At 33.4% G+C, this 17,495-nt stretch overlaps 1 long non-coding RNA gene across 1 annotated transcript; it reads left to right on the top strand.

Moving 5' to 3' along the window:
* Window positions 1–781: 781 nt before the first annotated feature.
* LOC148277873 (uncharacterized) lies at window positions 782–5,148 on the top strand. Its single transcript, XR_015823348.1, has 2 exons — window positions 782–912; window positions 4,284–5,148. It is a non-coding gene; the product is annotated as an uncharacterized LOC148277873 (long non-coding RNA).
* Window positions 5,149–17,495: the final 12,347 nt, after the last annotated feature.

Genomic DNA, 17,495 nt, shown 5'->3' with positions numbered 1-17,495 from the left:
CGATCTTTCAGGCGAATGTGTGGTAAAACTATGTACGATAGATGCACAAATGTTGAGATCCGTACATTAGTAGTAGTATTGGCAAATACGCATTTCATATATACATATTTTTATTTTTTCTTTTTTCGCGATAATATATGCTCGCTTGTTTATTAATTTAACTTAAATTTGTCTTTCTCGCTTACCGTAACACTTTATTTACTGTGTTTGCTTTACAGAATTTATTTCATAGGCTAATATCTTTGCATTTTTTTTTGTATGTTTACAGTTTTTTCTTGCATCCCTTTGTTATTATTGTTTTTTTTTTACTTTCTAAAACTGTTTACTATATCCTTTCTAACTAATTTCACACATTTTTTCTGTATATTCTGTATTTATTATTTAGTATGTTAGCATGTATTTTTTTATTTTTTTTGTAAATGCCTTTTGGGCGTTTATGAACAAAATAAATTTTAAAAATTAAAAAAATAATGTAAGGCTGAGACAAGCATTATCAACAAAATCAGGATAGGAGCTCTGCGCTGGTTTGGACATGTAGAACGAGTGGACAGCGAAAGAACGGCTAAGAATATTTACAATGCGAATGTTGATGGATGCAGAAATAGAGGTAGACCGAGAAAGACATGGCATGACCGAATCCAACAAATACTTAAAGATGGACATGTCAAAAAACGGAATAATCATGAGAAGATGTATGAGTGTAGAGGAAGCGAGATCTGTATGCAAAGATAGAGTGTTGTGGCGTTCTATCCTCTCTGCCTACCCTTACGGGGAAACGGCGTGATGGTTTGTTGTTGTTGTTTTTGCAATTTTTTTTTTTTTGTCAACAGATTCTATCATATCTTCTTCTGTTTGGATTATTAGTTAGCGGAAGTCCATTGGCAGATGTGCTTATACGGATTGACAGAGCTGGTAAGATAATATTTTTACCCTTGATTTCATCATCATTATTCCATGTCCGCTCCCTAGTCGGAGCATACGGTGTCCGCAAAGATCCTCCAAGCATCTCCGTCGCCTGGGCATCCTCCCAAGTCAGGTTCGCGTCCCGTAGTTCTGACAAGAACTGCCGACGAACAGTCAGCGGTGGACGTCCAGGACGTCGAGAACCTGAATCCTTGTAAAGTAGGCCATCGTGGTTAAAGCTCTCAGGAGGCACTCAGAATCTTGCTGTTTTGGGCCCTAGTGAGGTGCCCTGGTTCGCATCCGTAGCGGAGTACAGGTGTTATGCAGGCATTATATAGCCGGCATTTGGTTTTCCTTGAGTGAAATTTAATCCTTGCATGCTATTAGCTTGTTGAACAAATATTTTTTTCGAAATTAATTACACACGTTATTTATTTTGGACTTTTTTGAGCTATTTATAAATTCGTAATAAAGTTTTGTTTTTCGTTTATCTCCTAATATGATTGGCTAAGATGCCTTTTCGTGCTCAAATCAAAATCGTCCAAAAGTCACCACGATAGTGCCACCATCTATGGATAAAATACGTGAATGCGTGTTAATGAAGATAAGTCAGATCGCGTTTAACCTTGAGCCTTCTAAAATTATGACACTCAACTCATGCCCAATGCAAATCTGATCATTTTTTAATCGCCACCCGTGTTTTGATGTGAGCTTGACATTTAATTCGAAACCTTAATTAACAACATTTAATTTATTACAAAAATGACAAAATACATCGTTTTAATTTTACATATTTCATTACATTACATATTTTAATTGTACAAATAATTCCTAATCAGTAAAAGTGCTGGTATAATGGGAAATAATTTATTATAAGCACAGCTGACTTCAAAAATATCAAAACCCTTAAAACTCTCTTCTGTTCCGTAGTTCGCTCGCACCTAGAGTATTTTTCTGTTATCTGGTCTCCATAAATTGATGTTCACATCAAGAATATTGAATTAGTTCAACATCGATTTTTAAGAAAGATAGGCTGGAGGTTGGGCTTATCCAGAGACCTATATATGTATAATGAGTTAGAAACTGCCTTGAATATATCTTCTCTTCAAGACCGTCGAAATAAACCCGACCTTCTAGTCCTATTTAAAATTCTCAACTCACTCTTTGATGCGCCTGAACTACTGAGCTCGATAAAATTAAATATCCCAACAAGAAACCTTAGGCAAAACGTACTCTTTCATACCGATAACCAAAGAACTAACTATGGTTTTCATTCCCCTATGCTCAGAATTCTCAGGTCTGCCAACAAACATACCAGTCTTGATTTCTTTGATAACAAGTTGTCTTCTTTCAAACGATCACTGAATCAAATTCAATTATAAACACTTCTCTCCCGCTTCCACTCCCACCAAGTCTACTATATACCATTGTGTCTTTCTACTTTCTTTTATAATAATTGTCTATGTATAAATGTGTCCATAAAAATGCCAATTGGGCGTATATGTAAATAAATAAAAATTAAATTATGATTCAATGGTATTAATAAAAAGTCGATAAAGTAACATCACATATCACTAACACGGGCTGTAAAAACTGTTTAATTCGGGTATTTTTTCAGTACGTATATGTTTTATATTTTTTTTAGGTCATTAGAAAGTGAACTATTGAAGAACTTAGAACATTAGAACTTTATTGCTGTATATACAAAACTGTTTCTTTTTCTGTTAGTCTTAAGTTGTTCGCAAGTTAAATTATTTGACGCTCTTGTATTTCTTGATCGGATATTGCAGTTAAAATTTAATTTAATATTTGTCTTCAAATGAAAAGAAAAATGCTTGATTGTGTCGTGAAAGCGCGCAAAAACTGTTCGTATACAAAGAAAAAGACTTTTTATTGATAAATAGGTACCTAGATACTTGTTTATGATGAATTCCAAAACTTAAAATTATTAATATTCAAATAATGAATTAAAGTAGGTATGGTTGAATTCCAAAACATCAAATTATTGTATTGAAACATAAAATTGTTTTCGCAACTGTGAAACTCTGGTCTACTTACAAACAGTGGCGCATTTCGTGTATGAATCCGTTTTTCAAAAATGTATCAAAAGTCAGATAAAATTATTAAGGCATTACTTAAAATTCATTAACTCTTAAAAGACTGTGATAAATAATCCCTTTGCGCGCGGTGATGTAACATCGTGTTACCACTAGTAAAAGACGGAATAATTTAAAGTTCAAAAATTGAAAAAAAAAACATGGAGACATACTGTTTAATAATCCCTTTTCCATTATTTGTGCAAATAAACATAAAATTTAGCCCTGTTTTAGTAAAATAAAATAATAATCATAAATACGCCGCTCAGATTACGCGCGTGCGTTTCCCATCAATGTTATCAACCGGCTGAAATCTGAATCTATTTTACACTTTACTTACTTTTGTTTTTGTCTCTTTCACACTGCCATAGAACAGCGTTTCTGTCTTCCTTGTGATGAGTTCTATCTTCGTGCTCTTTCTTATACATATGTGTTGCTGAATTAGCGGAAACTCTGTTTTCGCGTAGCGAGGATAAATATTTTTTTGTATTAACATCCAGCATAGTTGTACAAAATTCACTTTCCAAATCCGGTGTGAAAATGTCCATTTGAAGATTACAAAAAATACGAATTCGTCATTTTAAAAAATAAGAGAGATATATCAAGTTTTGTGTCCAATGTCGACTAATGTGACATCACAGCCACACAAGAGTTAAAAATAATTTAATTAAATTAAAAATTGTAACGAAACTATTAAATTTACTATCCATTAAAACATTTTTTGATTGTAAACGTTAAAAAACATTCAATTTAGTATGCAAAAAAGCAACAACCTCCAAATTTTACAATGTATGCATTTCAGACGAATGCTACCTTGAATATCGATGAAAACATATATATGCTTCTAACTTTTGTTCTACTCCAATATATTGAAGACGTTATTATTTGTAAACCTTGAGTACGTGAATTAGAATTTTTTTTATAAAACCGCACGCAAATCTGTCGAGCCATTTTCGAGTTTTTGCGAGACACAACACGGCGATTCATTTTTATATACATAGATAGATAAATATAGCTGTTGGTTATCCAAATAAAGAATAAAAAAATGAAAAAAGTCGGAATAATCGTCAGCTTGCATTAAAAGGTGTATGAATCCAGAGGAAGCGAGGTATGTTTGCAAAGACAAACTAAAGTGGCGTTCAACCCTCTTCTCTGCCTCTGTAGGCATTTAACACTTTTCTCAATAGTTTGTAGGAGATTGGAATACTAAGCTACTGCTTATACTTAACATTCAACTTTTCTTTAGTAAAATGGCAACAATTTTTAATCCTTTTTTTTTTCTAGCTCAACAAAATTTTCAAAAAACTGGCAATAAAAGAATAGTCAAAACTTCTTCCAACTTCGAGGAAACCGACAAGTCATATGTGGTGAGTGGAGTGATGCCCTGCAACACAGGCGCCTGTCCTCCAACTGGATTTCCGAATCCGAATGGGTGGGGAACGTCTGTCAATCGAAATCCAAATCAAGGCGCCATAAATCCGAATCCAGGAGCCATGTACCCGAATCAAGGAGTCATGTACCCAAATCAAGGAGCCATGTACCCAAATCAAGGACCCACGTACCCAAATCAAGGAGCCATGTACCCAAATCATGGCGTCATGTACCCAAACCAAGGAGCCATGTACCCAAACTCAGGAGCCACGAACCCAATTTATATCAATCCGGGGATCCAGCAGCCGAGTTTTGGAAACCCCGTGTATATAAATCCGGGACATCAGCAGACAGGATATGGATTCCAATCGCCATATTATCCAGGGAACAATGGCTTTGTACCGAATGGTCAGAATGGGAACCGAGGCCTTGAAACAAATGACCAAGTACATAATGCGCCAAATCAAACACCATATATCCCTGGAAACAATTTCGTGAACATATATCCGAATAGCCAACCTCCAGTCCAACTAAATTCTCAACCTCTTCAGAGTTCCATTTTGTATTCGCCAACAAATACACCGGTCCAAGCTGCTCAGATCCTCCCAACGGACGATTTTGGCATTCCAGATTTCGGAATAGAAGACTTTTAGTTAAATTTAACAAAATAATAATCTGTTTACGACGTGGCAACATTATATAGATTGATAAGTTATCTTTATATTCAAATAACTTACTTTGTAACCACACATTTGAAATAAAACAAAATACAAAAACCTTCGAGCCGTTTCCCCATAAGAAGCCCAACCATTAGCATTGCATGTAGACCTCGCTTCCTTTTCATTCATATATCTTCTCGCGCACGCGCGCCGATTATTCCGACATTTGATGTCCATCTCAAGTATTTGTTGAATTTAGTCATCCCAAGTCTTACTCGGTCATCTTCTTTTTCTGCATCCATCAACACTCCAACTGTTAACCTTTTATGGCCGTTTATTCGCTCTACATGTCCCAACCAAAGCAGAACTCCTTTCTTGATTTTGTCGATAGTGCCGATAATGCCTTACAAAATGCACGGATCTCGACATTTGTGCACCTAGTGTACATAGTTTCCTTGTAAACTATTGCTTATAACCTGATCAGCCTCTCTCAAATAATGGGCAAACGACCGAGAAAGTTGACAGCTTAAAATACTCGGGATTCCACATAACTTTGAATGGAAGCATGCACAAAGAGCTCGCAACCCGCCAATAAATTGGTGGAGAAACTTTTAAAACAATGTTTAATACCAGTACTTCTGTATGGGTGCGAATCTTGGCATCTTACCAGAGCTCAAAACACTAAACTTCTGAGTTTTGAGAGTAAAAGCTTGAGGAGAATATTAGCCATTAGCTTGTTCGATTTCACAACTCACACTCAAGTCCAAGAACGGATGCAGCAGTCTCCTATAACGAGCATTTTGGGGATGCAGTGATGAACCAGGGTTTTTTTATTTTATTTTTATATGGGAGTTGTTTTATTATTTACGTTGCTTATGATATACAAGGTTAATATTTCAAATAAGTGGATTTTTCTGCTGTTGGGGATCAGGAAAGATATACTAAAGTGAGCCAATCAGGAACTTCTCAGCATTTGCTTATGTGGAGAGGAAACCACTTAAAATTCTTCATAAAAGCCTTCCGTTCAACTAGACGAGTGTTTGGCATTTATTTTCCTACTTTCCTAATTTTACCGATTGCCTGCACTATTTTGAGCATGTACGATACTACCTCTCGTGTGAGTTCTTTATTACCTATCACCGATAGGATGTTACATGGTTCTACACCCAGGGTTCTGCATCGCGCATCCAGCTGTTGTCTCTGAAAGCTGAAAAGGGGGCAATGCATCAACAGGTTAGGGACATCTTGAGGAGTCTCATCGTCGCATGGGCAGCTGTCGATCTCGGAGAGCTTGAAGCGTGCAGGTAGGTCATGAACCCACCATGAACCAGGGTTGGACACGTGCTGAATATGCCTTAGAAGAATTTAAAACCATTTGCCTTTTTTTAAACATCTGTCGGCTCCTGCCGGCGCCGTCCTGGAAGGCTATCGATGACAATCTTTCGGCCTTATTCGGCGGAACTACGGGAAGCGGGATGGACGCGGGAGGATGCCAAAGTGCTGGCTGGAGATAGGGTTTCCTGGGGGCGTCTAATGACGTAAACATGCTCCACTTAAGAGCGGATGTGGAAAAGAAGAAAGAAACTGTAGCTGTTTTCGTGATAATCCTAGAATGATTTTTGTCCGTATAGGCGGCTCGTTCTCACCGGAGTAATTCTTATTCAGCGCATCCACGTAGCGGAGGTGGACACCTTTCACTTTAGTTGACCGAAATGTTTAAGTGAGTAAGTTTAGATGAAGACTGAGTATTGCAGGGTATAATGCGATCCCTTGCCCAGGACTACGGGTGAAGACCTCAACAGCTGTGATGGCGGAGATGACGCGCACCAGCACGGCGAAACAGGTGGAAGGGACACACATCTTCTCTCAGGCCACCCGGACGTACTTTGGGATGTGGGCTGTTGGGAGACAGCGGCGTCGGACAGGACGTTGTGTCGAGGACGGCAGCGGACGAACAATAGTCAACGGCATAAAACAGAAACCAAACAACAAATTTCCTAGTCCGACGTGAAGACTGAAGATCTACTACGACAACTACACTGGCTCAGTATCAGGCATAGAAGAAATATTCACATTCTATCACTTCTTCACAATATTTTAAATAATCCCACTTCGCCTGTTTATCTGATTACTAGTACTCAATTTAACTCGGAAGAGTCTTAACTACATAAAATAAAGTAATCTGCTTAATTAAAATACTAAACTTCAATATCAATACATAGATGACGCTCCAACTCGCTTGTGGATGGTTTCTCAAATTCATAACATAAATACAAAAATCAAAAATGTTACCTGGTGTGGATATTCACTAATAAGCGGAATGGGGAATGTTGTAGTACTTAAAGTGGCCACTTAACCCAGCCAATGACAGGTCATAAGCCCTGTAAACGCTCGAATATCCATAATCCTGAATTTGAAAAAAAAAATTCTACCTCATCTCTGTAGGGATATAAATAAAAATATATACCTACTCCACCTTGGGAGAAAATCCAGATTTGTACAAGTACACGTACCAAAAATAATGTTCAGCATAGATTGTTTCATATTCCGATACACAGGACCACCCTGCCTGTTGGAAGGGCTACCGCTATGCTGAAGAACATCGCTCTGGATATTGATCTGTTCCATGTATCCGAAGGGGTTTTCCGGAGCAGGATTCTCCTACTACTTTGACACGAGTCTCTTTCATGTATTTTTTTCTTTTTTATAATACGTACGTATTGAATATATGTTATATTTAAATAAATGAATTGAATAAATGAGACACGGCTAGGAGGAACAGGTGACTGTATAATAGCGTTATTAATGTGAGATAACGACCGACTCGTCATCAGCAAACCCTGCATTACTGACCTCCGTAATTAATAAGAAAAGGGCCCTTGAATAAATTCCATTTCAACATTTTGTATATCTGTAATTAGGAAAACTCCTTAAACGATATTTTATGATGAATAAATTTGTAATCCTTCTGAGGTAAGTATCATAATAATTGCTTTTGGCAATCAAACGACTATTTGAAAGAGAATTAAACTTCTTTACAATCGGAGGGGAAATCGAGATAAGATTTTCAAATAAATGGATTGATTTGTTTGTACACAAAGCGAAAATATATTAATCAAACTAAATTTATTTATTTATTTCAATCAACTGTCCCGTAAAGTCAACACGACAAGTTCATTTTTTTATAATTTATTGCCCAAAAAAAGTTATGTTCAAAACTCGTTTATTTATCGTAGCTGCTCCAAATTTAATTTACTTTGTCCCCATTTAAATATTTTTAATACAAAATTTTGAGACTTCAAAAAAAAACTTTTTGAAACACTGTAAAATAAAACATTGGTCAGTTTATGTTCCTTTAATTATGTTTATTTTATTATAATATCAAAATGTTGAATTGGTCAACTATATTATAAAAATCCCTCTCCTCCACTCCTCCACTCTATTTCCTCATCCCTTAACCTTCTTAAGAGCTCTTTTTTTTTCTCATGTCTTATATAATATATTATTTTTCTCTTTACTGTGTAACATGTTCTCTCATTATATTTGTGAAAAACTTTAACTGGATGTATGTACTATTTTTTTATATTTTGTATTCTTATATAACAACTGTTGTTTTTTCTTGATAAATAAAAATAAAACAAATAAAAATAAAACAAAAATAAATTTATAGGTATTGAAGGAATATAAAACATCAAATATGGGCAGAATAGTGAATGTTACAGTGTGTAAAGTGGCCACTTAAACCATCCAATAACAGGTCATAAGCCCTGTAGTCTACTTCTATATTACCTTTTCACAAATGTTCTTCATCTCTGTTGTGATATGTTAATGTTAACAGCTCCCCAGGGAGTTGAATCCAGTCCATGTCTACAAAAATTTGGACAAACTCGAAATATTGTTGATAAATTCACCTGGTTTTTAAAAAAAAAAATATTCGGGATATCAACAGTAATACATGTAACAAAAATATAACAAATAAAATATACAGAGAATAAAACCAATGACAGATATCCACAGAAATACATTAAATACACGTACAATACATACTAGTGTGTTTGTGTGAGTGTAAGTGAGTGAGAGGGTGGGTGAGTGGGTGTTATATTGGAATGAGGGTGGACATGTGTGTAAATATTATTGCACAAGTGTCGAAAATAGAAATATTTATAAAATATTAAGAATTAGAGATATAATAAAATAAAATAAGACTTTATTATTGAAACCAAATACAAGACAAAAAAGTATGTTTTAAGACCCGCATTTTAAATGTATTTTTTTTACAATCAAATGGATCAATAAAGGGAAAGTTCAAATCATATTCACGAGCAAAACGTATAAGTGGAGAGTTCTGGGCATAGTTAGGACGAACTGCTGGCACATGAAATAGAGAGCTCGACGTGTGACGGGTGCGGTAGCCGGGGACATTTAATGATAACTCTGACATAAGCGCCGGACTATCAAGGTCCACGAAGAAGTATAGAAATTGAAAAAAATAAAATGTTCAGGCGTTGCCTAGTATGTAGGTGAAATAATTCAATTAAATGAATCTCACCCGCATAAATAAAGGTTTCAGCTCTTTAACTTCACAAACATCAACAGATGAAAGAATTGAAGGAATTCAGATGTTCAAATGTAGGCAAAATGGTGAATGTTAGACAGTGTGTAAAGTGGCCACTTAAACTTAAGATTCCAAACTTTCAAAATTTTCCTTCTTTTAAAAAACATGCACTATCCTGGATTCAAATTAAAGATATGAACTCTTCTTTTCTATGATTTATTTTGTTGCCCTTTAATAATAAGGAATATTTTTGTGTTTTTTTTTTAAATATTTTTTATTTCCTTTATTAATTACTATAAAAAAAAATACCATATTTTCTTTTACAGAGTATTTTATTTTTTCTTTCTTATGTCATACAAAAATATTATAACTGTGCATTATTTACTATATGAGCAAAAATTCATAAACATTTTCTTGTATACCCACGAACAGGCCATGCCTTTGTGGGATTTTTTTGTTTACTATTTTTCTATTAATATGTATTTCATTGATATGTAATTATGCTTTATTTTTTTAATACTCTGTTTTATTATTGTTTATTGTAAAAACACAAAAAATAAATAAAATAAATAAAATAAATAAAATAAATAAAATAAATAAAATAAATGAAATAAATAAAATAAATAAAATAAATAAAATAAATAAAATAAATAAAATAAATAAAATAAATAAAATAAATAAAATAAATAAAATAAATAAAATAAATAAAATAAATAAAATAAATAAAATAAATAAAATAAATAAAATAAATAAAATAAATAAAATAAATAAAATAAATAAAATAAATAAAATAAATAAAATAAATAAAATAAATAAAATAAATAAAATAAATAAAATAAATAAAATAAATAAAATAAATAAAATAAATAAAATAAATAAAATAAATAAAATAAATAAAATAAATAAAATAAATAAAATAAATAAAATAAATAAAATAAATAAAATAAATAAAATAAATAAAATAAATAAAATAAATATATAAAAATAAACCAGCCAATGACAGATCATAGGCCCTGTAGATGCCTAGACTTCTATATTACCTTCTCATAAACGTTCTTCATCTCTGTTGTAATATGTTAATATGAACAGCTCCCCAGAGAGTTGAATTCAGTTCATGTCTACAAAAACTTGGAAGAACTGAAAATATTGTTTACAATTAATTTTTCTAAATCCATTTCTTATATTTTTATCGGTATTCGTGGCATGTGACATTTCCCTGTTATGGTCTAGTGATTCATAAATATAAATAATTCTATCAGGTCTCGAGTGTTTTCAAAATAATTAAATAATTTCCCTAAGTGACGTCACTGAGTGTTGTTTTTTCGGTAATGGGCAGGAAGCATGTTGCACTCGACCCTATACGATATCGTCAGAGTATCGGCAAGCGTATGAAGATACGCGGTGGTTATTGGCACTTGAAAATAACAACGCGTATATTTATATTTCAATCAGGACTTGTCATTGGGATATTTATTGCGGGGTGCCATCCAAAAACAACAATGTAAAAAATAAAGGAACATAAAATATTTGTGCATTCTTATTTTTCCACATCCGCTCCTGATGCCTGCGGATGTTTAAACACATGGGCAGAATGGTGAATATTACACAGTGTGTAAAGTGGCCACTTAAACCAGTCAATGACAGGTCATAAGCCCTGTAAATGCCTAGACTTCCATATTCCCTTCTCAGAAATGTTTTCCCTCTCCCTAATACCACGCGAACGAACCCACGGGTATTTATTTTATTTATTTATTTCACCCAAAACTTTTTATTTTTCCTTTTCTACATCATTTACATCATTTTTATATTATGTTCTAGTATATAATAAATAAATATCATAAAGTATAAGTTCGTTAAATAAATCAATAATTTTATGGGTCTTTTTCACAGACCCTCGTAAATTAGCAAATTATTTGTCGCTTATCAAGGGTTTGGAAATCAGTACGATGATTATAGAGATTAGAAAGGCGAGCGATTAATTAACGATTGCAAAAAGTATAACTAAAAAAATATTTATATATAAACATCATAGTCAAATTACAACAGGGGACGAGAACATGCATGAAAGTTTAGGCTTATGACCTGTCATTGGCTCGTTTATGTCGCTTTTTTTAAATATATTTTTTTTTTTTACAAAAAACATAAGTGATTAAAACGAGTATTCAAAAAATAAAGCATAATTACATAGCAATGATATACATATTAATAATAAACAAAAAATTCCACAAAGGCATGGCCTGTTCGTGGGTATACAAGAAAATGTTAATGAATTTTAAATTAAATATTTTGTAATTTTTTTTAAATAAATATTAGCGTTCTTATAATTTACCCAGATATTTCAATTTTGGTGGCGATTTTCAACGAGTCGTAAATAACTCACTATGAGAAAATGGAAATCAAGTTGGGGTAGAGTGGGGTTCGAACCTCGGACCTCTGATCCGTGAGCCCGCAACTCTAGCCACGGGACCACAACCCGACTCTAGATTTTCATAGACTTTGATTTCGTCAGACGCTGACATTTGTACAGTTTTTTGTTGTTTCGTTACCAATACGAATAACATGTTAATATTTGTAACTGCACATACGCACGCAGCTTGTCCATAGATGTATGCTAAAATGATGCATGTTCAAAAAATAAATGATGGAATTACTTCGTAGGTATAGTTATTCTAGGTAGTAAATGTTTTTGTAACGTTTTAAGGAACGTTTTTTATACTGGGTGTAAATAAGTTAAACCGAGTATAATTATTCCTTATTTATGCAACCTAGTACAAGCATTACTACTACCCATTCTAGATTACGCTGATGTTTCCATCGCTGATTTAAGCTGTGAGCAACTCGATAAACTTGAACGACTTCAGAATACATGCATAAGGTACATTTTTGGTCTTAGGAAATATGACCACATTTTTGATTATCGTAGGCAACTGAAATGGCTCAAAATTAGACAGCGGAGAGACTATCACTCCCTCTCACTTCTATTCAATGTACTTCATAGTCCTAACGATCCTATATACCTGCTTGAAAAATTTCAACGCTTGTCAGTTCATGGTATACCTCTTCGTTCTAATTCTCAAGGCACTCTCTTAATACCCATCCACAATTCCTCTTTCTTCTCTAACTCATATAGTGTCCATGCGGCTCGACTGTGGAATCATCTCTTATCCACCATCAAAGATGTTACTACATTTTCTCTGTTTTTTTTTTTCTTTTGTTTATTTTTCCATACTGTTACATATTATGCATGAATTAAATTACATATTTTATACATTATATTTATTAAACATTAGAAGAGAAAAAGAGAAAAAATACATATTCTAAAAATAAACATAGCCTTAAATTTGGAAAAAATAAAACACGTCTGAAGAAACATCTCCTTTCTCTTTCTTAATCTATCCTCCTTTCCTCTTTCCTCTTTTTTCCCTTTTTCCCATTGAGTAATAGTTTTGATTTAAGGTAATTTATTACGTGGTTTTCTATTTTTATATATCTTTAGCTTTTTAATCTTTTTTTTCTATTGAATATGTTCTGTAACTTGAATTATAAAAATTAAGCTTTTATTTTATTGGTTGGTTGGAAAAAAATGCCATTTAGCAATAAGCCCCCCAATGTCCAAATAACATCATGTACAAAAAGTAAAATAAATATAAAATAAATAAATTATGAGTTTGGTATAAAAAAATCAAATAAGTAAGGCCAGTAAAATTAATTAGGATACTTTTTTCTGTTCGGAATATAATAAAAAACATAATTATGTTAGTATACGAACAAATAACCAATTGAAAGTGTAGATAGTAAAAATATATGCCAAAAATGGTGCTTTTGGCGAGTTGCCCAAAAAAATAGTAAGAAGGCATATTATTGAGGATATATATTTTTTTTTAAATGCATAACGGTAAATAGGGTTGTGGTCCCGCAGCTCGTGTCACGGACTCAGAGATCACAGGTATGAGGGGTCCCCCAGAATATAAATATTTGTTAATATAAAAAAATTAAAACTGATTAAAAATATATAATGTAAATATTACATTCAATAGAATTCATAAATGAAAATATACAAACAGAAAAAAGGAACTATTTACCCCTTAAAATATGTATATGGCTAAATATTCGAAAGCGCAGCATTGAAAGCTGGATAGATCTGGTATAGATGTTTATAACCTCAAATTGACACACATTACTTTTCGTATATGGCGTAATTCATTAAAACATTATTTGATGTTATTGAATTGAAAGGTTTCAATTTTACAACGTGGCATTTAATCGGTGTATTGTTACAAATTAGACCCTGTCTCGAGCTGTGCTTGCGGAGATAACTATCAATCGGCCGAACACATCCTGTGGCACTGTGTGTTATAAGATGACGCCAGAGATGAGATGCTGAATGGTCTGACAGGGGTCATGCGACCAGCGTGGAATGTGGATCTGATGGCCAACAGTACGAATTTTGCACTCTTCCGTCAGTTTATCCGGACTTGGGTATTGCGTTGGGAGCTCTTCAGATGCGCGGACGCCTAGGTGGGTAAAATATGGTGGGACAGGCAACTGGCTCATTCAGTTGGGTCTGTGCTTCCTTCCGAGCGGAACGCACACGTTCTTTTGTTTTGTCCTCCTCTTACGGGGGTGGCATTCGGATCCTCTGCCTCTGACCACCCAGGGAGTCCTTCTTTATCCAAATTCGCTCTCGTAATGTAAATATCCGTGTTTGTACTTATGTTTTGCGTAAGTTATGTTTGTTATGTTACTATGGTTTTAAGAAAATGTTTTTGAATATTTGGATACATTTATTTATGTAAATTGTTTGTTAACATATTTTTTTAATAAAAAAAAAACAGAGGCATTGAGGGGATCCTGAGGGGTGGGGACGACGTGTTGGCCTCTGTCCATACGTTCTCCTCCCCCCTCCATAATCTGCATAGAGTTTGTATTCCTTAGGAATATTTATAATAACTTTCCTCTACGCGCAGCTGACAGAGAGTCCCTCAAGACTCTAAAACAGCTGCGGGTGGATGGTGGGCTTAAGGGTCTCCCCTCAATTTTACAAATTAGAGAACAATAAAGTATTTTATTAAAATTTTGTGATTTTTTGACGTTTCAAAATTAATTTCATTTAAGTTATGAGTGAGAAATTTGAACTGCTTTCTCCGTCATACACAATGTTTAGACGGCGCAATACCGAATGAGCTTTAAACGACAAATTTTATCCTACGAAAATGAGTCTGATTTATGTAAAGGATAGAAGTCTAATTTCTATCAGCCAATTTAGTCGAACGTTCAACATAGCACGGCACCAAGAAAAAAAATAAGGTGGATCAATTAATAATTATCTTTTAATTATTATATTTATCAATAGGTTGGTAAACACACTAAATAGTACGCCGACTAATCTTTACTCGATTTCTTTTAGCAAAATTTTCAAATCAATAAAACCAAATAAGTAAATAATAAATAAGTATCCACCCACCCTAATATTACCGGACAAAGTGGATTGGCACGATACGTGTGAATTGGGCTCGTACATGACCGACACACTCAATCTTTAAAAAAAATATATATATATTAATAAATTTCATAAAAGGTACATGTTTTTTAAAAATTCTATACAAATCTACTTTTACACATCTAGTAAATGTTATTACTGTAACTCTCCAAAAAAGAGACCAACTCTTGTGCTTGGAGAGTGACTTACACTGTTGTAGTTGTTTATTGTATAAATAATAATATAAGAGTTGGTATAATTTTAAATACGAGTACATGAGAAAAAAATAAAACAGGATTGTTAACGAAAAGGCGGACTGTAAATGAAAAACTAATATCATTCAATTTTGTGATAGGGAAATATTTGAGAAAGGATAGGAACACGGAATGGATACCTACCTTTAAATATGATCTAAATGTTTTTCAATTTCTGGCACTGGATGACAAAATGAACTATAAAATAAAGCAATGTTTTCCACGGCGCGCGACGATTCCAACCAGTTTTTATCCGATTTTATGTGAAGTCAAAAATGTTGTTTGGTTTTTGTTCTAAATCCAAATCTTCTAATTTTAATGTTAGGTAGGTACCATAAGGATGGGTCAAAGGAAAGATGGAAACGAAAGGTAGTCGGCCAGAAATATGTAGTATCGATAAATGTTGTTATTTACTAACAGGATATATAAAGAAAAAACATAAAACATTTATACATTCATACTAATTAAAATTTAATGTAGTTTTAACACGTTTTTAAAAAATTTCTTTTGATTTACTTTAAGTTTATTTATTGATTTATTATTTTTAATAGTTTTTAGTTCATTGGGATTAGTTCATTTTTAGAATAATGATATATTACAAGATTCCTTAATGGTCATAAGCCCTGTAAGTGCCTACGCTTTCATTTTCTCTTCTCAAACATGTTTTCTTTCTGTTGCAACAAATTTAGAATGATTATTCCCTTCGACAAAGACCAGAAATGAAGACCTATTTCTTGAATCTTTTTGAAAGTGATAGTTTTTAGCTCAGTTTCTGTGAATAGTCTTTATATTGTGTTTTAGGTTTAAATGTTTTTCTTTTCTTTTTTTAATATTAAGTTCACAGAATGTTTAAATGTTTTTATTTTCTTCTTTAATATTAAGTTCACAGATTGTTTAAATGTTTTCTTTCCTTTTTTAATATTAAGTTCATAGATTGTTAAAATTTTTATTGTTTAAATGTATACTATGTATTGTTACAAGAAATGTACTATTTTTTTTATGTACCGTCCCAAATGAGTTTTCTCGTACAACTCCTGGGAATATAATATCATGATATTCATGTCTTATATGTTTTATCAATAAATAAAAAAAAAAAATAAAAAAAAATATTAAATTTTAACCTACAAAAATGACCCACGAATTTGAGCATTATTATCGTTGATACCACTATAATAACATCAAATTCCTGTGCGAGGGACAGACGCAATCAATAAATTAAATAGTATTAATATTATACATGGGAGCTAGGCTCATCCAAAAACCCATAAAAATGCCAAATTTTATTTGCCGTCCTCGGATGTAAGGTATACATATATGAGGCGGCCTCCGTGGTGTAGTGGTCAAGACGCTTGACTCACACACGAAAGTTTCCGGTTCGATTCCCGGTGAGAATACAAAAAATAAAATATGGTTTTTCTCAAGCCTGGGTGTTTTGTGATGTAATTCACCACTGTAATTGTGCCTCCTGGCCTGTTTTGGTGCAAAAATAAATAAATTAATAAATCCATAATTTTGAAAAACGGCTACCGGCACAAAACTCTCTCGACACTCTTCCTCGATTTTTTGGCAATTTTAGTTTGGCGCAATCAGTCCTACATTGGCGAGAGAGTGACAGAAAACCCATGTTCAACTATCTGTTCATTGAAATTATTTAGTAACGCGTATTATTATTATTATTATGGATAACGTATACGGCGCAATTTTCGTAAAATAATACCTCAAGGGCGCTTTACATAGCGAATATATAAAGAAATCATTTTAATTTCAACTTTTTTAATTTGTAATTTAAAAAAAAACAATGTACTTTGTTATTACATGCTAAGGATTTATTTAAAGGATTTAGAGAACAAGTGGGTTTTAAATTTTTTCCGAAACACTACTTCACTCTTACAGTTTCGCATCTTTGCTGGGAGAGCATTCTATGCCGTAGGGCCTGCGACCGCAAATGCGCGTTTGCCGAATTTAATGCGCTGTTTGCGTAGAGGTATAATAACTTTTCCTCTCGACGTAGATGAAGCTGATCTAAGCGTAAGACGTCTGTCAGCTAGTTGATCTAGAATGCAGAGTTCCCTTAGATATTCCGGAGCTTAGTTGTGCGGTGACTGATTCATAAGTCACCAGAGTTTGTATTCCACCCTTTGTGGAAAACGTAGCTAGTGTAATTCCCGAAGTAGTGGA

The sequence above is a fragment of the Micrasema longulum genome, unplaced genomic scaffold (genome assembly GCF_059751315.1).
Source record: "Micrasema longulum isolate JH-2025_06_02 unplaced genomic scaffold, ASM5975131v1 h1tg000964l, whole genome shotgun sequence".
NCBI lineage: Eukaryota > Metazoa > Arthropoda > Insecta > Trichoptera > Brachycentridae > Micrasema > Micrasema longulum.
This window is presented reverse-complemented; position numbering and strand designations above follow the sequence as displayed.